At 40.6% G+C, this 19,242-nt stretch overlaps 1 pseudogene; it reads right to left on the reverse strand.

Moving 5' to 3' along the window:
* Positions 1–3,897: 3,897 nt before the first annotated feature.
* On the reverse strand, positions 3,898–6,028 carry LOC118594495 (annotated as a pseudogene).
* Between the last annotated feature and the right edge of the window lie 13,214 nt (positions 6,029–19,242).

Genomic DNA, 19,242 nt, shown 5'->3' on the forward strand with positions numbered 1-19,242 from the left:
TGTTCCCAGGATTCCTGGCAGAGTTTCAGTCATGTCTGGTATCTGTAGTTTGCTTGTTTTCTGTGGTTTATTTTTAGAATTCTGTTTAACATTCCTCACTTAGTAGGCATGAGTTTGATTAGTGTGACATCACAAAATCTCTTACGTCCCTTTTCAGTGGTTGCTTCTAAACTGTCAACTTTAAGAAAGCAGGACAATGTGATGACTGAACCTGTGGATGACCTAGGCATCCTAGCTTCCCTGGAGACCTCCTGTAATGTGGGTTATGTGGCGTACTATGATATCAGTGAACATAGGACAAGGGACCAGATGAATGAATGTCAGCCAGTGCTTTGTGATGGATGAAACCTCATTAATGTGAGTCTTAGGATTCAGGTAAAATATGTAGAGGTTTATATCTTCTTTCTTATGCCTTAGCAAGTAAACTGAGCTCTCTGAACTGTGAATGATAGATACATCAGGTCAATTTCACCTGATCGGAAAAATATGGGTATCCAAGGGCACATAAAGAAGCTGAGAATTTAGTGGGAATGCTGGAGACAGCTGGAGAGAGAATAGTGGAGATCACTTCAAAAGTGGGAAAAAGAAAAGAAAAGAGAGAGTTGCAAATTCTCTCCTACTTTTCAGCCGCTGGAAATTCAGTATCATTTTCAGGTAGCCTGGAGCCATGAACCGACAGACGCTTAAATTAAAAATCTGCAACATGCCTGAACCTTCACACTCTTAAAGCCAGAGCTGCTGTGCTGTTCTTACATTTTAAAATTTAAATGTGTCTCAAACATTGTTAAAGTAGGGAAACCATGGTTTTAAAAATGAACAAGGCAGATGTTTTATTAGGGCCACAAAATTTACTATAAACACCTTTTGACTGCTGTTTCAAATACTATCCAGCTTCCTAGCCAACAAAGAGATTCTAAAATATAATATTCCCAAAGGAACAATATGGGGAATTGTGCTTAATTCATGTGTGGTTTCAAAGGCAGCAAATATCATGCAAACTGTATCAATGGCCAAGATGAAACATGACTGTCTGAATACTTACAAAGTGTCTACAGTGAATGCATTGATAACACAATTGGGAAATATATACTTACTTTGTGAATGATAATTTCCAAAGTACAAACCAATATTTTGGGTATAAGCTATTTAATGATGTAAATTGTATAATATGTATGCAAAAATTTTCTAGCCTCAAATTGGATGTGTAAATAAGTATTTTTTTTACTTTTGATACATCTAAATTGCCATTATAAAATAGATTCTTATCTCTATTCAAAGCAATTTTCATGCTAATTAGTATTTTTTCATTCTTTCAATATGCACATATTAACATAGTCTCTGTTATATGTCTCTAAGCTGCATGTGAAAATACTTTATAAGCTAAGAATAGCCAGTGAGTATTCTAGTATGGAGATGGAAGGGAGTTCATGGCCCTTGCTGTCTAACCTAAGAGCTGTGGGAAGTTGATGTCTTCTTGGAGACAAAGAGTAAGTTTTCTTACAGGGTGTGGCCCCTGGTACACAAAGCATGTTACAATGGATAGACCCACAATCAGGAGTTTACTCTCAGCAAAAATTGGTCTCAATGGATTATTAAAAATAATAGACCAAAAAGGTATAAAGTAAATGGGGTAGGAATGGATCTGTGAGGAGTTGGGGGAGAAGTAGAGGATGAATGTGATCAAAATATATATTATGAAAATTTTAAGTTACTCATAAAATAAATTAAAAACATAAAAAGTGATTAAGAGTAATTTTCTAATTTAGAATCAGAGAAAGGGTTGTTTGATATCTGTTAAGTATAATTTTGTTGGCTGGAATATAGCCTAGCTGTGGACTGTTCACTTGGTATGAACAGGACCTTGGGCATCATATCAACCACCACACACACACACATACACACACACACACACACACACACACATGAACATTGTTATTTCTATCAGACTTTGTTAAATAAATACTATATACTCAGTTGACAGTTAGTTTCAGTTACTTGCATATTAATAATGGATTTATTAACCATCTGGAGAAATTAATCCTTATGTAAAATTACATATATATCATTCCTCTGTAATTCGGGCAGATGTAAAATTATATATGAAATTCTGAATCTTGTTTCCTTAATTCTGTAAAAAAGCAAATTTTATTTATTATCTATTTATTTTCATGTATATGGGAGCTTTGCTTGCATGTATGTGTATCACATGCATGCTTTGTGCATGTGGAGGTCAGAAAGGCAGGCTGTCTCTCCCAGAACTGGAGTTATAGACAGTTGTGAGCCACCATGTAGGTGCTGGAGGAAAACATGGGTCTTCTAGTGTTTTACCTTCTCAGCTATCTCTGCAGCTACACACACCTATATTTTAAAATGAATGGAAAATGTTTAGGCACAATAAATGGATAACAGGGCTTAGATACAGAGCTTGGTGTGCAGATGGTACCTTGAGTGACTCAGCTGTGTCTATGCGTCACCATACCCTCTGGCTGGCACTTCCTACTCCAAGTGGTCTCTTTCCTGTAAAGAATTGGGTTTCATCTCAGCAGCTGCTCATTCTCTTGAGGTAGACATGTGAGGGTACCCGAACAGTGTCAAAAGCTTGCTATAAAAACTCAAATTAGAAGTGTGAGCACATGCTCCAGTGATAGAGAAGTCCCTGATTTACCATGAAAGTGTCTGACTACCTCTTTCCTTTGTGTGCCTTAGGGGAAGGCATGCTCCATTCATCTGATTATTCCTGGGCTTGGACAAGTCCAGATGAGGATACAACTACATCTGAATCTATGCTGACTGCTGCTCCTGGACTGCTCTCTACAACAAACCCCACCACTATTCCCAAACAGATCCTTAATTTTCAGGGTATTGATAAAATGTAATCTCTCATGATATAATCAATCTTTAGTAAATTTTGTATTTACGATTTAATATTTGATGTACACTTTATATTGTTTTGTTTTATTTTAATTTTATACACTTTTAATAGAAATGTTAGTCTTCTTCAGACCTTTGGAGGTTCTGTTGGGTTAAGTAGAAAGAGCTTTGAAGACTTTTTTTCAGCATTGAGGATAAATATCAGACAAGAGATGGGTATTGTTGGTTGATTTTGCTCTTTTGGGGGGCCCACCACTAAGTTCCCAAATAAATCACACACGGAGACTTTTTTTTTTTTTTTTTTTTTGAGCAAGGCATCACTTTATTTCTTTGGTTGTTCCAACTTTGCTGTTGGACAATGAAAACTCAGTCTCCCACTGACCTTTATAATCTTGGGGCTCCTTGCCAAAGATGCGACTCAACGTTTGAGGAGGCTCAGCCCAAAGGCAGGTCCCCAACAGCCAGCCAGGCTGGCAAGAACAGGCAGAGACCCCTCCCCCAGCAGAGGGAGCAGGCCTTCCTCTCTAGGGTCTCCAGTGCCTAAGGGCCTTCCCGGGCTTAGAGGCTACCATGTTTGATCTATGAAGTCCAGTTGATGATAATGAAGAGTCTCGCACGTTCCCCCCTGGGGGCACGAGACAAAGCCACACACCTGCCTCACACTCAATTTTCTTGTTTCTTTGGAAGACACCTTTGAGAAAAAAGGACATCACCTTAAAAAAAAAAGTAAAGCTATATTCTGCCTGACAGAGAAGATAAATGGCCACGCTGTAATACTCTTTGTGGGCCCAGGAAAAGCTGCAGAAGGCTTGGCACGATCATGACTTCCACTGGCAAGGGGGTCCTGCCAATCCACTTTAATGGAAAAAAAAAAACAATAAACACAATAAAAATATATGATGAGCCAACACCGGAAGAGTCCATAACCACCCCTGTAGCTTTCGTTAGAATAGGTGGTTGACTTCCACATTTCCATCCCAAAGGGCATCCTAGCCAAGTCAGGAGACAACTCGGGTCTTCCCTTCATCAGCCATCAACCAGTGTGAGGCCTTCAAAGAGCGCCCGCTTCCACATGTAGTAGGTGGAGCAGGCAGTGAGGGGAAAGAGAGCTTGGAACTCCTTGTAGGAGGGGAAAGTCTTGGATTGGAAGCGCTTCTGGAGGAACAGCTTGGCTTGGGCCTTGAACCTTGTGGTGGTAAGCATGTCCATCACCAGCATCTGGCCATCCCTGCCACCTGCGGCTGCTGCCACAGTCTGGCTTGACAGGAATCCACTGTGGGGTTGGCCCTGGGTCACAGGTGTCTCCTGAATGACCCCTTCTCTAGAAGGCCCTCCCTGGGCATCTTCTGGAGTGTTTTCTGAAGAAGCAACCCCTGGCAGCGTCTCTGCCTGAGGAGCCTGACACAGATGTTACCTTCTTAACAGCTTTCATCTCCTGCCATTCATTTGACTTCCGCCCTTCATCTGGCTGCTGCCTCCTTTGGCCCAAAGAGGAGGCTTGCACCCTGGGCCATCCCCGGGAAAGACTTTTCCATACCCAAAAAGTGGAGGGTGACAGGCTAGGGTAGTGGAGGCGGAAGCGACAGAAAAGGCAGGTGCCCACTTAGCACCTGCTTCCGGGCAGCCCTGCGCAGTCACCTCTGCCAACAAGACAGGGGCATCCTTGTGGAAATGAGGCCCTGGGAAACAGGAGGGCCTCCACCTACTGCTTTTCCTGTCCCCGCTTCTCCCACCTCATCCTTCAAAGAGAGCAGAGCCCTGTCCCCAACATCTGTTGGGGGTAGAGACTCAGTGGTTGCAAGGGCTGGGGCCAGCTTGAAACTGGGGCTCCTCCTGAGGGCCTTCCGCCTCCAGTTGTAGTAGGTGGACCTCGAGATGCCAGGGAACCTGCATTTGAAGCAGCGATAGGGTACCAGTTTGTTCAGAGAGATGCAGTGTTCCAGGTATGACTTGGCGCGCTGCATAAAGATCACACTGGGGCTTGACACCGCCGCTGCCAGGGAGGAGCACCCCAGTCCCTCAGCAGCCTTCTTCCTCGGCAGGCTCTCCAGCTCTGGCCCAGCCAGGCCTCCCAGGGCGGAGCAGCCGGGACCAAGGCTGAATCGGCACCAGAGCCCAGCAGCTCATGCTTCCAGGCAAAGTAGGTAGAAAGGGAGATCTCGGGGAATCGCTGCAGGAACTGTTACAATGGCACAAGCCTCCACAGTAGAAGCTGTCCTGCAGGAAGTGCTTGGCAGAGAAGCGGGTGGCCACCTTCCGGCACTCCTGGGTCTGCAGCCAGCAGCGGTAGAAGGTGCTCTTGGTGATGTGGAAGTGGTCACAGGGGTGGGAGTAGCTGAGGCCAGGTTCCCGGTTGAGCAGCTCCAGGGTTTCGGCTGGTGGTCGCAGAGAACCCAGGACCCAAGGAGTGGGGTTCAGGGTAGCAGGACCATCAGCCTCCACCTCTTCCAACCCAACCACGGGGGCAAAATACTGGTGACGGAAGAGGTGGTTGGCCAGCCCATATGATGTGCAACATGGAGGTCACATGGGTGCAGCGGTGAGGCCTGATTACATGGTTAAAATAGGGCCGGATCTTGACATTGTGCATGGGGTAGATGGAATAGATATTGCGCTGAAGGACGGAGGCCAGGGCATACAAGCCCTGGAGAAGCTGGTAGGGAAGCACGTAGCCTTGACATCTGCATCAAAGATGGCCTCCAGCGTGGCAGAAGATAGGTTGGTCATCTTGGGGACTCCTCGTAGCACAGGGAGTAGCACACAGCCTGCAGCATCACCTTGGAGTCGATCATGCCCTGGAGATAATAGTGCCTGTGCAACAGCCTCTCCACCACAGTGCGGGCCCGCAGCTCCAAGCTGAGACCAGCGTGCCCCCACAACAACATGCTGGCTGCCTCAAACAGCGGGCTACCCTCACCCTTGCACACCAGGGGCAGCATGTTCCAAGGAGCATCCTCTGGGTACAGGCTCAGAGCCACAGAGTCCACCTCCAGCACATGGGGCCCAGGGCCACCCTTCTGGCAGATGGGGAGGGTGAAGGAAGACAGGACCTGCTTGGCCTCCACGGTGGCACTGGTGAGATTTTTCAGGCCCTCGGACTCCACTGCCTCCTGCAGATCCGCAGCACCTGCTGCACCAGCTGATCCTGAGAAGTCATCCTTTACCAGGGCCATTTCCCCGTTGCCTCAGCTCTCTCTCTGCAAGCAGATGGAAGCTGCAGAACCAGGTTCAGGCTTCTATTCCCTCTCCAGCCTGCCTGGCTTCAATTAACAGGGCGCAGTGGCCTGGGTGCCCAGGCAGCATGACCAAGGGACTGCCAGCCATCTTGGTTTCCTCCTCTGTGTCTAGACATAGCAAGCTCCTGGGACTCACTGGAAGGTCCTTTAGACGCTGACTTCCCAAGGGAACTCCCATCACAAAAGGTAACTAACAGGGTGCACCTGAGGCCAAAAAATGAAGAGCCTCCAGGGTACCAAGTTCAGAGGCTGTCCCGGCCCCTGAGTCTGGAAGGAAGGGAGAAAAGTAAAGGCAATCCACCAGGGGAATTGACAGTGGCCACCAGGCACCCCAGCAGACGGTGAGTGCTAGAGTAGAGAGCTGCCCACCTGGAGCTGCAGAAACCAGGGCCCTAACCAGAAAGGCCCTACGGTCTGGGGAGGGGCTGGGGCCATACCATTGTGCCCACCACAGGGTGGGGAGGGAAGATAGGCTAGTCAGTGGGGGGTGGGGAAAGGGCTGGAGGGGTGGGGGTAGGGAGAATGTAAAACAATGCCTTGCTTCCTGGTCCACACACTCCCTTGAGGAGACTTATTCTTAATCATAAATGCCTGGCCTTAGCTTGGCTTGTTTCTTGCCAGCCTTTCTTAATTTTAAATTATCCCATATACCTTTAGCCTCTGGGCTTTTCCCTTTCTTCTGTACCTTTTACTTTCACTCTTACTGTGTGGCTGGCTGTGTGGCTGGTTCCTAGCATCCTCCTCCTTGTTCTCTTACTCCTTCTTCCCGATTTCTCCTATTTATTCTATCTGCCAGCCCCACTTGTCCTTTCTCCTGCCTCCCTGTTGGCCTTTCAGTGCTTTCTTAGACCATCAGATGTTTTAGACAGGCATAGTAACACAGCTTCACAGAATTAAACAAATGCAACACATCTTTGCATCATTAAAGCAAATGTTCCACAGCATAAACAAATTAACACATCTTAGAATAATTCTACAATAGATGGGATGACCATGTTCTGATTTGGGACACAGTGTTAGGCACACTACATAGTGTTTTTGCTCCTTTTACCAGTCCTGTGGATCGAGCACGTTTACCTCTGTTTTTATGAGATGAGAGGCAGAGATATCAAAGAACAAATGCAACAGCTAGGGGATAAGTGTTAGTGGCACCTGAGTGGCAGTGCTGGGGTTTGGACTAGTTTTCTTTAACTGCAGGGCCTGAAGGATTTTTACCGTTTCCTTTAATGTACTGCTTAGAAAGTAGTTGCTGCAGTCAAAGACAATTTCAGTGTAGTCCGGTAATTTTTTATGAGCTTTTGTCTTGTTATAAATTTCTAAACCTGAATTCCCATTGTGCATCTGAACTACGGGATGCTTTCTACACACTTAAACATAACTTTTGTTATTTGAAGTGACTCATGAATATATGTGTGTGTGTGCATGTGCATGTGTGTGCCTGTGTGTATGTGTATGCACAGATGTGCATGTATGTGAAGAGTGGAGACATTTTGAATATCTTTGCATTCCTATTGTGAAAGAGACAATAGGTATAGAGGGGCAAACTGCCAGCATCTGACTGAGAGTCATTAGCATTTCTTTGTCCCATTTGGGAGGCCATGCAATGACAGCCACAGAAACAAATGTACATAAAACCAGGGGTCACAAGGAAAGTGGTCACTGTATTGGAGTAGCTTCAGGTACTGCAGAAAAACTCGGAAACCCCAGGGTATTTATTAGCTGCAGCACAGAGGGGGGATTAGCAAGTCCAGGTAGGAGGTGTCTGTAAATGAGCAGTTTCAGGCTGTAAACATTCAAGAAGAAGCTGAAGTTGCTACATTTTGCATACACTGCCCAACCATTTCTTAACACTTGGGCCAAAAAGGCTTTTTTTTTTTTTTTTTCCTTTTCTGAATCTAACCCTGGGGGAAAGACCCATGGATCTGAGGCATTGGTGGTCATTGACATGGCTGTGACATGTGACATGGTCAATAATACACATTCATTCTGGATTTGATCTCCTCTTTGTGTAGTCACTAAAGGGCCCTTCTATTGCATATATTAACTCAGGGCTTCTTCAGCTCCTGACATTTCGTCTTGACTCTGAGTTGACACCCTCATCTTGTCTCATGCAGTATGTTCTCTCCATGTAGTATGGCTGCTGAATATATCTTCCTTGATGTAAGGTACCTGCTGCCCATTGTCATGGAGTGTCTCTCTCATTTCTGATACCTAAGCTGATATTTGGTAGGTCTAGCATGGCTGGGCCTGTCTCTCTCTCAAGAAGTTGTCCTCCATACTTGGTATCCAAAAATGAGAGACAGTTTGGAAAGGCAGCAAGTCTATAAACTGAAAGATACTTATTATGGTCAAGGCTTGAGTGTTAGACCACTGTTTCTGCCATATTCTCCTAATCTCAGGAATAGCTGACAATTTAGAAATGTGACAACACACCTTCATAGAAGTAATTGCAGAGAACATGTCATCATGTATAATCTACCATGAATATAAAACCTGACAATCAATGAATGTTTCAGTTCCCCAGTAACTCAAAAGATGGCATGGTTTCCATGAAGTCTCACACTGTCCTATCCCCAGTGCTGTTTGCACAATTTTACTTGTGTTAGTGTGTGTGACTTTTTTCAGGTGACCTCTACCTACATAAGAAACTATTTAGAGGACTTGTCCAATACTGAGTGTTTAGCTGAATGCAGAAAGGATCTAATTTTGACATTGTCTGAGAGTAGATGTTATACTTCCTCCTTTTATATAAAGAAGGCACGGCAACTGATACATCAGCTATGGTATGGAACTTTTTCTGTTTACTTTGATATTTGATAAATAAGAAGCATATTATTTATTTATATCACTACAAAATGCAAAATTTATGAATCCTAGCAATGCCTTTTTTTTTTTTTTTTTTTTTCTAAACCAGGTAAACAAGTGATGTCTAATTTTAGATACAGTTCCAGTATGAACCTTGGAGGTTATCAAAGAGATTATTACTCTATAGTCAGCACCTAATGCAATATGTGAAGTCTGCAGCAGAGGAATTAGGGAAGAATGACACTAAGAAATCAATATTATTTTTCAATGCAGCTGATTAAAAGCAAAATATTGAATTAGATGACAAAAAGCAAAATATTGAATTAGATGGCAAAATGCTTCCTAGGCATTTTTCTGCTCCTGGTAGGATGATCACACTCCAGTAGATGGCTGCAAATCAACAAATACTCTTCTGTTGCTATGATGAAATGCCATGACCAAGACAACTTAAAAAAGAAGCATTTAATTGGGGGCTGGCTTCCAGTTTCAGAGGGTGAATCCAAGGTCATCATGGTAGGGAACATGGCATCAGGCAGGCAGGAACAGTAGTTTAAAGACTATACTTTTAGGTAACAACTATGAGTCAAGGAGAAAGTCAGATGGAAAGGCATGAGCTTTTAAGACCTCAAAGCCCACTCCCAGTGACACACTTTCTCCAACAAGGCTATGCTTCCCAATCCTTTCCAAACAGATCCATTAACTGAGAACCAAACATTCAAATATGAGTGCATGGCGGCCATTCTCATTCAACCATCACACTGATGGTGCCAAATGTGGACAAAGGAAGCATGCAGCCTTGAAATGGCAATCATCCTGGCTTACGGAAACATTAAAATCCTCTTCAAACACTGTCATAAAATGGCCTATGATGAAATATCTCAACCAGGAGGAAATCTAAGTAGTAGCTGCTCTACTTTACTGAAAATGCCATAGGAAATCTGGTAGTGCTTCCTGACTCATAGCTACAAACATACAGGAAGGTAGAGAGGTAGGTAGGTAGGTAGGTAGGTAGATAGATAGATAGATAGATAGATAGATAGGTAGATAGATAGATAGAGATTTTTTTTAATCTTTTGATATTATAAATATAATTACATCCTTTTCTTCTTTCCTCACTTTAAACCCTCCCGTGTACCCTTCCTTGCTCTCTTCTATAATTGTTGTTACACATAAAACACACACACACACACACACACACACACACACACACACACACAACTGTCAAAGGTGCAGAGAATCTGAGACTAGAGAATGCTCAGTCCTAAAGGGCACATACATATGACATATTCTTTCCCAATCCTCAGTTGCAAAGAGGGGGCAGAAAGGGTGAAGGAGCCAGAGGTGGTAGATGAATACAAGGAAGTATTAGCTTTTGGACACAGCAATGAAACTGCATTTATGTCACAAAATGCTTGTAACAGAATGAATAAGACCCCTTCCAGGCCCAGGATGACCAAGTCCAAGTATGGAGATGGCAGTTAGGCACAAAAATACTCCCTGTAGCTGTGGAGCTGTTGGTAATTGGTTGCTGAGAGGAGAGGTAGTTTCCTCTAAGTGTCGTTCTTTGTAAGGCAACCATGTTTCAGCGCAAGACCACACACAGAAGAACACTTTACAAGTGCAGATTAGTCTTGTAGTTTCAAACAAACAAACAAAAAAGCAGGACACAAAATTGGGTGGAAAGGAAGAGAGGTATATATCTGGGAAGTGTTTGGGAAACACAGTGAATGTGATCAGAACATGTATAAAACTTTAGAAGAACTAATAAAAATTAAAAGATAGAAATATGAAATCAAAATGGAGTGTACTTCCAGGGATCCCTGAAAACTTGAGATAATTTATACCATAGACTTTATTTTGGAGAGTCACTGAGAGGCCAATAATTTTTTTGGGGTGTCATTTTGTCCTTTTTAGTTTTGTAAGCAAACTTTCAAGCCTTTTTTAATGGTTTGCTTACAAGTTAGAAATTTCAAAAGCATAAATAGCTTTGAAAATGAATAACAAACTAAATACTATGCACACCCATATTTTTTATGTATAAAAAATTACAACGCAGATTTATAGATCTTCATTTTGTGGGTATTTAAGTAGTGTGCAATGTACGTTACTCATACCGTAGGTTTGCAATACAGTAAAACCTCTGTGACTCACTCAAAGTAGTGAAGAAAATTCATCCATCTAGCTGGGTGGTGGTGGCACACCTTTAATCCCAGCACTCAGGAGGCAGAGGCAGGCAGATCTCTGTGAGTTCAAGGCCAGCCTGGGCTACAGAGTGAGTTCCAGGAAAGACTCCAAAGCTACACAGAAAAATCCTGTCTTAAAAAACTGATAATAAAAATAAAAATAAAGACCTAGTAAAACATTAGCTATGTCAATTCTGAAGTAAAGAAAGTAGAATTTCTGTTACACATTTAAAAGAGAATACTTCTCATGGAGAATTATGGTACTAATGCAAGACTACATCACATACAGTCAGTGAACAACTGATGCAGACCACTCTCTGGACCTTAGTAAGCTCTGAAGGAGGAAGATGGTATAGATATGAATCAGAAAAAAGCAAGCTGCTGTGGAGATCACTCAGTGAATAAAATGCTTGCTGCCCAAGCATGAAGGCCTGAATTTGGATCCCCAGTAGCCATTTAAAATCCATGTGTGGCAGTGTGTGCCTCTAACTTCTACAATAGGATGCTGTGGATATCGCTCTGTGTAAATAAAGTTCTGATTGGCCAGTGGCCAGGCAGGAAGTATAGGCGGGACAAGAGAGAAGAGAATTCTGGGAAGTAGAAGGTTGGAGAGAGACACTGCCAGCTGCTGCCATGAGAAGCAACATGTAAAGACACTGGTAAGTCACAAGCCATGTGGCAAAGTATAGATAAGCAGAAATGGGTTAATTTAAGATAGAAAAAGTAGATAACAAGAAGCCTGCCACAGCCATACAGTTTGTAAACAATGTAAGTTTCTGTGTGCTTTCTTGGTTGGGTCTGAGCGACTGTGGGACTGGAGGGTAAGAGAGATTTGTCCTGACTGGGCCAGGCAGGAAAACTCTAACTACAATAGGAAACAGACGAGAAGGTCTTGGAAGCTCTCTCACCATCCAAGCTTGCTAATCCAGAAAACTCCAGGTTCAGCAAGAGACCCCCATCTCAAAAATAATGTAGAGAAACAGTTGAGAAACTCATCCATACATAAGTCTCTGCCCCCCCTCAAGGCCTGCCTGGGGAAAGTGTTCCCCACTACATATACACAGCCATATATATACAAACATGCACATACACATATATATGTACACACACACTAAACATTTCAGTTTATCATTTATCTATCATCTATCAATCATCTTTTTATCATCTATCTATCTATTATCTAATCATTTGATACCTTCAAATAGGTGTGAATATGATGGAGAAAATTGTAATGAATATAAAACTTATAGGAAGCTGAGGGGAAATGTTTTAGAAATCAGTTATTGTTAAATTAGAGGTTTGAGCTAAAATAACTCAAAGAAAATTTTAGAACATGACTAAATATGTTTTTTTTTCCTGAGGGCCACATTGATATATTGCTCTCTTTATCTTTATATATGTCTTTATTAACACCTGTCAACCTATATGTTTATATTTGGCCTCTTTAGATTTAATCTTTGACTATGAAGAAGTAGGAAGTTATCATTACCTTTAGATAATTACTTTTAGCTGGAAACATGGAGGGATTTTTTTGGGATCTCACAGAGGTTAGTGCTTTTTGGGTCACCAACTGAGCCATATTATTGAATGGCTAGGGTTGAATTCTACCCCCCCCCCACTAAGGAGATCAGTGGAACTTTGCCTTCTCTGCCCTGAGGTGTAACAGGAAACAGGTTAGAATTTGATTATTTCCCATGCTTCCATGATGAACATGGCCTGTGATGGCAGACACACACAGAGAAAGGGCCACTAGTCAAGAGCATAGTCTGGAGTGACACACTTGCAAGCCAAGAAGTACCAAGGAGAATGGGAACTGTAAGAAGCTGGAGGAAGTGAGGGGAGAGTCTCCTCTCCATCTTCTGCAAGGAGTGTGGCCCTGTACCATCTTGAATGTGGACCGCAAGAGTGAATTTCTGTGCTTTCATGTAGCCCAGCTGAAAATTGATGCCTCAGCAACAGTGAAGGCTATTACAACAGGGATATGAGCCAAGGTCACCAATTAGTTTTATCTTCCCTTAAATATTGCTTTTATAATAAAGTTATAAGAGGTTCAATGATATAGTATAATTAAGAGAGTTGGCCTAAAGCAATTTTAGTTCCTGCTACCAAAGTGACTTTTGTGGGTCAAATAAAACTGCAAAGGTCCATCATCAGGGTTAAAATAATGAGGAGAGCAAGGATGAGAAAAAAGTAATAGTTGAATGTACTTTGTACAATACTTTCTTCATTTGTATCTTCCCATTACTTTTGTATGTAGTACTTAGTTGAGTGTAGGAAATACATTGAGTTCAACAGATGTGTTTTTCTGAATGAAAATAACCAAAGGTTTAATCCAAGGGTAATTAAGTAAGCACATATCCCTTACATTCTCAAAAAAAAAAGGGCTAATGAATATTGTTATTTTGTGGAATGAGAACATTTGAAATTATTCAACAGTTTTTAATAATATATATTGCAATGAGCTGTAGTCATTACATTGTACAACAGATCTACTATTTTAAGGTTTGTATCCAGTGACCAGCATCTTTTCAGCATTAAATTCTTCCTCAACTCTGGGGATTGCCATTTTAATCTTCATGTCTATAAGATCAATATTTTAGAGCTTTTAAGTTTTGTTTTTGCAGCTTAAAGAAGTATGTCTCAGGTCATTTACATAGTATCTAATGTCAGAATTGTATTTTTTTAAAAATTTAAAGATTTAAAAAAATTATGTTTATGTGAATTAGTACTATTATCCTTGTATGCATGCATGTGTACCACATACGTGCTGGTGCCAACAGAGGTCAGAAGAGTGTATGAGATCCCTTGGAACTATAGTTAAGGGTGTTTGTGAGCCATTGCACAGGTGCTGGGACCCATACTCTGACCTTCTGCAGTATCAACAAGTGACCTTAACTGCTGAGCCCCAGAACTCTCTTCTTTTCAATGTTGAATATTCTTCTAGTCTCTCTATGCCAGTTTATTTATCATTCATCCTTTAATTGATCCTTAGTTTGATTCCCTGTCTTGGGAATACTATGAATAATGGTACAATGCATATAGAAGTACAGATACCTTTTTGACACGTTGATTTCTGTAAACAGAGGCAGATTTTTCCCATCTCAACTGCCTGGTCCCAAATAAACACACAAAAGCTTATATTAATTACAAAATGTCCTGCCAATAGTTCAGGCTTGTTATTAACTAGCTCTTTCATTTAAATTAACCAATTTTTATTTATCTATGTATTTCTACATGGCCTGTGGCTCTACTGGTCCTCTGGCATTTTGTTTCTTGGGCAGCTTGCTCTCATCTCTCTCCTGACTCTGCCCTTCTTCATCCCAGTTCTCAGTTTGATTGTCTCACCTAACTTTATCTTGCCTTGCTATAGGCCAAACAGCTTTATTATTAACCAATGATAATCATACATATTCACAGCATACAGAAGGATCACCCCACAACAGATTTCACTTAAATAGGCTATAAGTTTCTTTCCTGGGTCATAGTGTACATTTTTGGAACCTCAGTCCTAGTTTCAAGAATGACTCTATCACTTTATTTTCCCCCAAGTATTCAAGGAGGCCTCCCTCCTCTTTAAGAAACACCCCTTTGCTTATATTGTTACCTTTCATAGTTTTGGTAAAAAGCATTTTGATAAGTATGAGGCCACATATCCTTTGGTGTATAATTTTGTATTTTCTATGGAAATGTAAAATTATTCTGGTAATAATAGATTTGACATGTTGGTTAAAGATATGCAATGTCTCCAGTTTTACTTTTTTTTTTTTTTTTTTTGTCCTCAGCCCTCACTTGGAGTTTAGTGCCCGAATGTTTCAAGTGTGGGTTCTGTTTCACCCAGTGGTCTGGAAGCTTCTTGAAGTTAACTCTCACGCTTTCCTTCATTTGGGTGTCCCAAACCACGCCGGTTCTTCCCACAGACCTGCTTCTCTCCCTCACCCTTAAGCTGCATCAGTTCCCAAATCTTTTTTTTTCCTTTTTTTTCAAATTTAACTTTTTTTTCTTTATTATTATGTGTTTTAAATTTTATACATCAGCTATGGGTTCCCCTTTCCTCCCCTGTCCCGCCCCCACCCCTACCTTTCCCCCATCCCCTCCCCTCCATTCCCATGTCCTCCAGGATCAAGGCACCCCTGAGGATTAATTTAAACCTGGTGGATTCAGTACAGGCAGGTCCAGTCCACTCCTTCCAGGCTGAGCAAAGCGTCCCCGTGTAAGCCCAAGGTTCCAAACAGCCAGCTCATGCACTAAGGACAGATCCTGGTCCCACAGACTGGATGCCTCCCAAGCAGATCAAGCTATTCAATTGTCTCACTTATCCAGAAGGCCTGATCCAGCTGGGGGCTCCACAGCCTTTGGTTCATAATTCATGTGCTTCCATTCATTTGGCTATTTGTCCCTGCACTTTTTGCAATCTTGGATTCAACAATTCATGCTCTTGCAGACAGTTTTACTCTTTTTACTTAAGATTAATTCATCTAATTCAAATCCTAGGAATTTTAGATTTGGATATATATATATATATATATATATATATATATATATATATATATGTACATACATGAAAATTTCATTGTTATTTTCATAGGAATCAACTGATTCTGTGACTAAGCGGGGGTAATATGGACATTCTAAGAATATTCATTTTTCTGAGACATGCATGATATGCTCTATTTGTGTTTCCTTGGGTTTCTTTCATAAACATATTTTATTTGTTGTGTATGTGCAGGCATGTGAGTTTTTGTATATATGCACATGCTTGTGCTCATGTAGGAGGAAGCTAGAAGAGGATGTTAGGTGTCTTCCTCTATCATTCTCCACAATATCGCCATGAGGGAGGTCCTTTTGCTGAACTGAAAGCTTGCTGTTTGAGCCAGACTGACTAGCTGTGGGCCACTGAAATCCAACTGTCTCTGCCACCTCCTCTAATGCTGTTACGGGCACATGCAGACAGGTCTCTGATTGTATGTGTGTACCAGAGATTCAAACTCAGGTCAGCATGCCTGCACAGAAAGTACTCTTCTCTTCTCCATGGATTATCTTCTCGACCCCTCATGACTGTTTGAGACCTTTCCATGTATAGCTCTTTCATTGAATAGATCTATAACTATTTATGAATATTATTTTATAGTTATTGAGATTGAGATCAATTTCTTGATTTCTTTTTGCTTAGTTCTTTGCTAATGTATATAAATGATACTGATTTTTACATGTTGATTGTATTCCCTAAGATTGAATTGATTAGTTCTAAAAGATCTTTCTTGAAACCTTTAAGCTTTCTATATACAAGATCACATTGCATGAAAACATGGCCAATTTAACTTTTTCCTTTTCAATTTGAATGCATTGGTGTTAGATAGTATCCTTTTTCTAACTGTTCATTTGCGATTTTCTATAATAGAAGGACGATACTGTGCTTTCTTGTTTTGTTTTTATTCTTAGGGAACATTTTTTCCAACTTCATTAGAGTATATGGCACTTTTTCTGAATTAGTCATACTGTCTTTTGTTGAGCTGAAGTATATTTCTTATATGTGCAATTTGGTGACAGAAGGATGTTGAATTTTGTTACATGATTTTTGTGTTGATGAAATTATTATATGTTTACTTTCCTTTTAATAATATAGTACATTTACAAATTTATCTTTTTTGAGCTAACCTTTGATCCTTAGGAAATATCCAACTTAATAACAGTTCTTTGGATAGGCTGTTGAAATCAGTTTGCCATTGTTCTGTGGAGGACATCTATGCTCATCAGAAAACTGTTAAGTAGCTTTTTTGTATCAGCTCATGAAGTATTTCCTGCAATGACAGTATATGTTATGATTGACTTATTCTTACATGTTTCAAGGTTTGTATTTTCTGTCTTCTAGGGTCAGGTTGTATGTGTCTAGGAATTTGTTGATTGCTATTAGATTATTAAATTTGATGCCAAGTAATTGTCCATGCTGATCTGTCATGGTCTTTTACATTTAAGTAGCATCAGCATCAGTACTTCAAGTATACGTAGATTTGAGTGTTCTTTCTCTCTCTCTTTTCTTAGTCTTGATAAATGTTAATTTTTAGGAACTTGAGAGAGAGTTTGTGGATTGACATGTTCTATTTTACAAAATATTCCATTAAGAATATGCATTTTTTCTTTGTTGGATGAGATAGCCTGTGAACGTATGTTAGGGCTAATTGGTCTACAATAGAGATTAAGTGTGTTGTTATTGTTGATCTTCTTTCTGGATTATCTGTGGTGTTGCATATTCATTTTTAATACAGTTGTACAAAAGACCCAAGGAGCACAAAGTCCTGCGTTTAAGCTTCATTTTCTACCACATTTCTTTTGTGTGTGGTTTTATCTTTAGAAAACACTCTCCCCTCAGCACATTCACTCAACTCTTATTAACAGTTTTATGACTCTGGGATAAATAACTTAGTGAACTTACATTTATCAAATTTGATTGCTTTGAATAAAAAAAGATCATGTATGGTAAAGGTGGTTAGTTACTTTAAAAAGTATGATTGTGGTTAGTTACTTTAAAAAATTCCATGGTGTGGCTAATAATAATTTCTAAAACTTTTTTTTTTCTCTTCTTAAAAGTTCACATAATATTGTATTTTTTAGTGTGTGTGTGTGTGTGTGTGTGTGTGTGTGTGTGTGTGTGTGTACATGGATCAGGATAATGGGGAAGTATTCAAGAGCTGAGTGATCAGGCTTAAATGACTCCTTTATCATTTTTACTTGCTGACTCTTCTTTTTGGCCCTCAAGAGTTTTTCCCACATCACCTAAATGTACTTCTTGTTTCTCCTTTTCTAAAATGTGTATAATATCTTTGAACAGTTTCCACCTTTGTTACCACATTGAATTTTTATTATGTCTCTCCATGTGGCATTTCTCTTGTGAAATCCTTAAGTCGGGGCTTCAACAATTGCAGCAACCAGCATAAATTTGGTGTTCATACATTCTGAGTGAAGTTGAGACTAAGAATATTATGAGAGAATAAAAGCACAGGAGATATCTGAATATCTTTTTCACAAAATGAAAGGTATGAACTTCCAGAGGATCAATGCTAAAGAAGATTGGTTTCTGAAATCAGTAAAGGAATTAAAACCCAGATATAGATTTGGCCTAGAGCCAGCCCTCTTAGTAAACATTTTTTTGTATCAGTCAGAACTTAAGTGAGCATTGAGCAGCTAGCTGTGGATGTTAGGCATTCAGAATGCTGACTTACCATGGCTTTAGCATGGTGAAAGAGAAAATGCAATGTAACATTTCCTAACTAGACTATGAACATTTAAAAATCATTCTGCTTAGTATTGCTTCCTTTTCATTCCTTTAGGCAATTAAACATGCTATGTGTCATGCCACCAAAGTACTCTCTAGATCAAAAGGGCTTTTTGATGTTCCAGAGTCTCATTTCTCTCTTGAGATTATTTCATAATGGTTTATGTATGGGTCAGCGTTTGGAGGAGGAGACAAGAATACAAAGTGGTTCTCATATCCTGGTACACCCATTGCTTGCTCTGCAGAAGAAGCAAATTAAAAGCTTCCCAGTCCTGAGAAAAGGAAATCTTCAGAGTATCAAAGAATAGCATAACATAAAATATTTTATCAGATATGCAATTCAATTAATAATGAATGCTATTTAATAAAAATGAAGAATTCATACATAAAACATCCTGAGAAATTTGGGGTGTGGTACTAATTTTATTAATTTTTACAATTTGTTATTTTTATATTATGAACTACATGACAAATCTGAACAATAAAGAAGCAACCTATTTATGATATTTTTCCCCTTCTGAAATTCAAATTTCTGGATTCCATCTAAAAATTATGAGGACGGTGTTTTTTCCCTTTCTGCTTATACCTATGTGAAATGAGGATAGTGAGTGACTTACTTTGTATGAAATAAGCATTCAGTACTCATTAATTTGGTACTGCTTGTAGAGGTTCAGTGAGAAATTTAAACCAAGCATGTGAAAATGTCATTCATGTGAAACTATGAGGAGACAAGCTCATGGAAGGTGAATGGGTCAAGAGGCCAGAACGGAGCCATATGAGGGAAGCAAAACCTCAGTAGACACGAATGTACTCAGCTCATCTGTTTATCTCAATCTTGGTCTTTATGGAATTTTGAGAGGCAGATTTTGCTGTTTCT

The sequence above is a fragment of the Onychomys torridus genome, chromosome 13, assembly GCF_903995425.1.
Source record: "Onychomys torridus chromosome 13, mOncTor1.1, whole genome shotgun sequence".
In the NCBI taxonomy this organism is placed as follows: domain Eukaryota; kingdom Metazoa; phylum Chordata; class Mammalia; order Rodentia; family Cricetidae; genus Onychomys; species Onychomys torridus.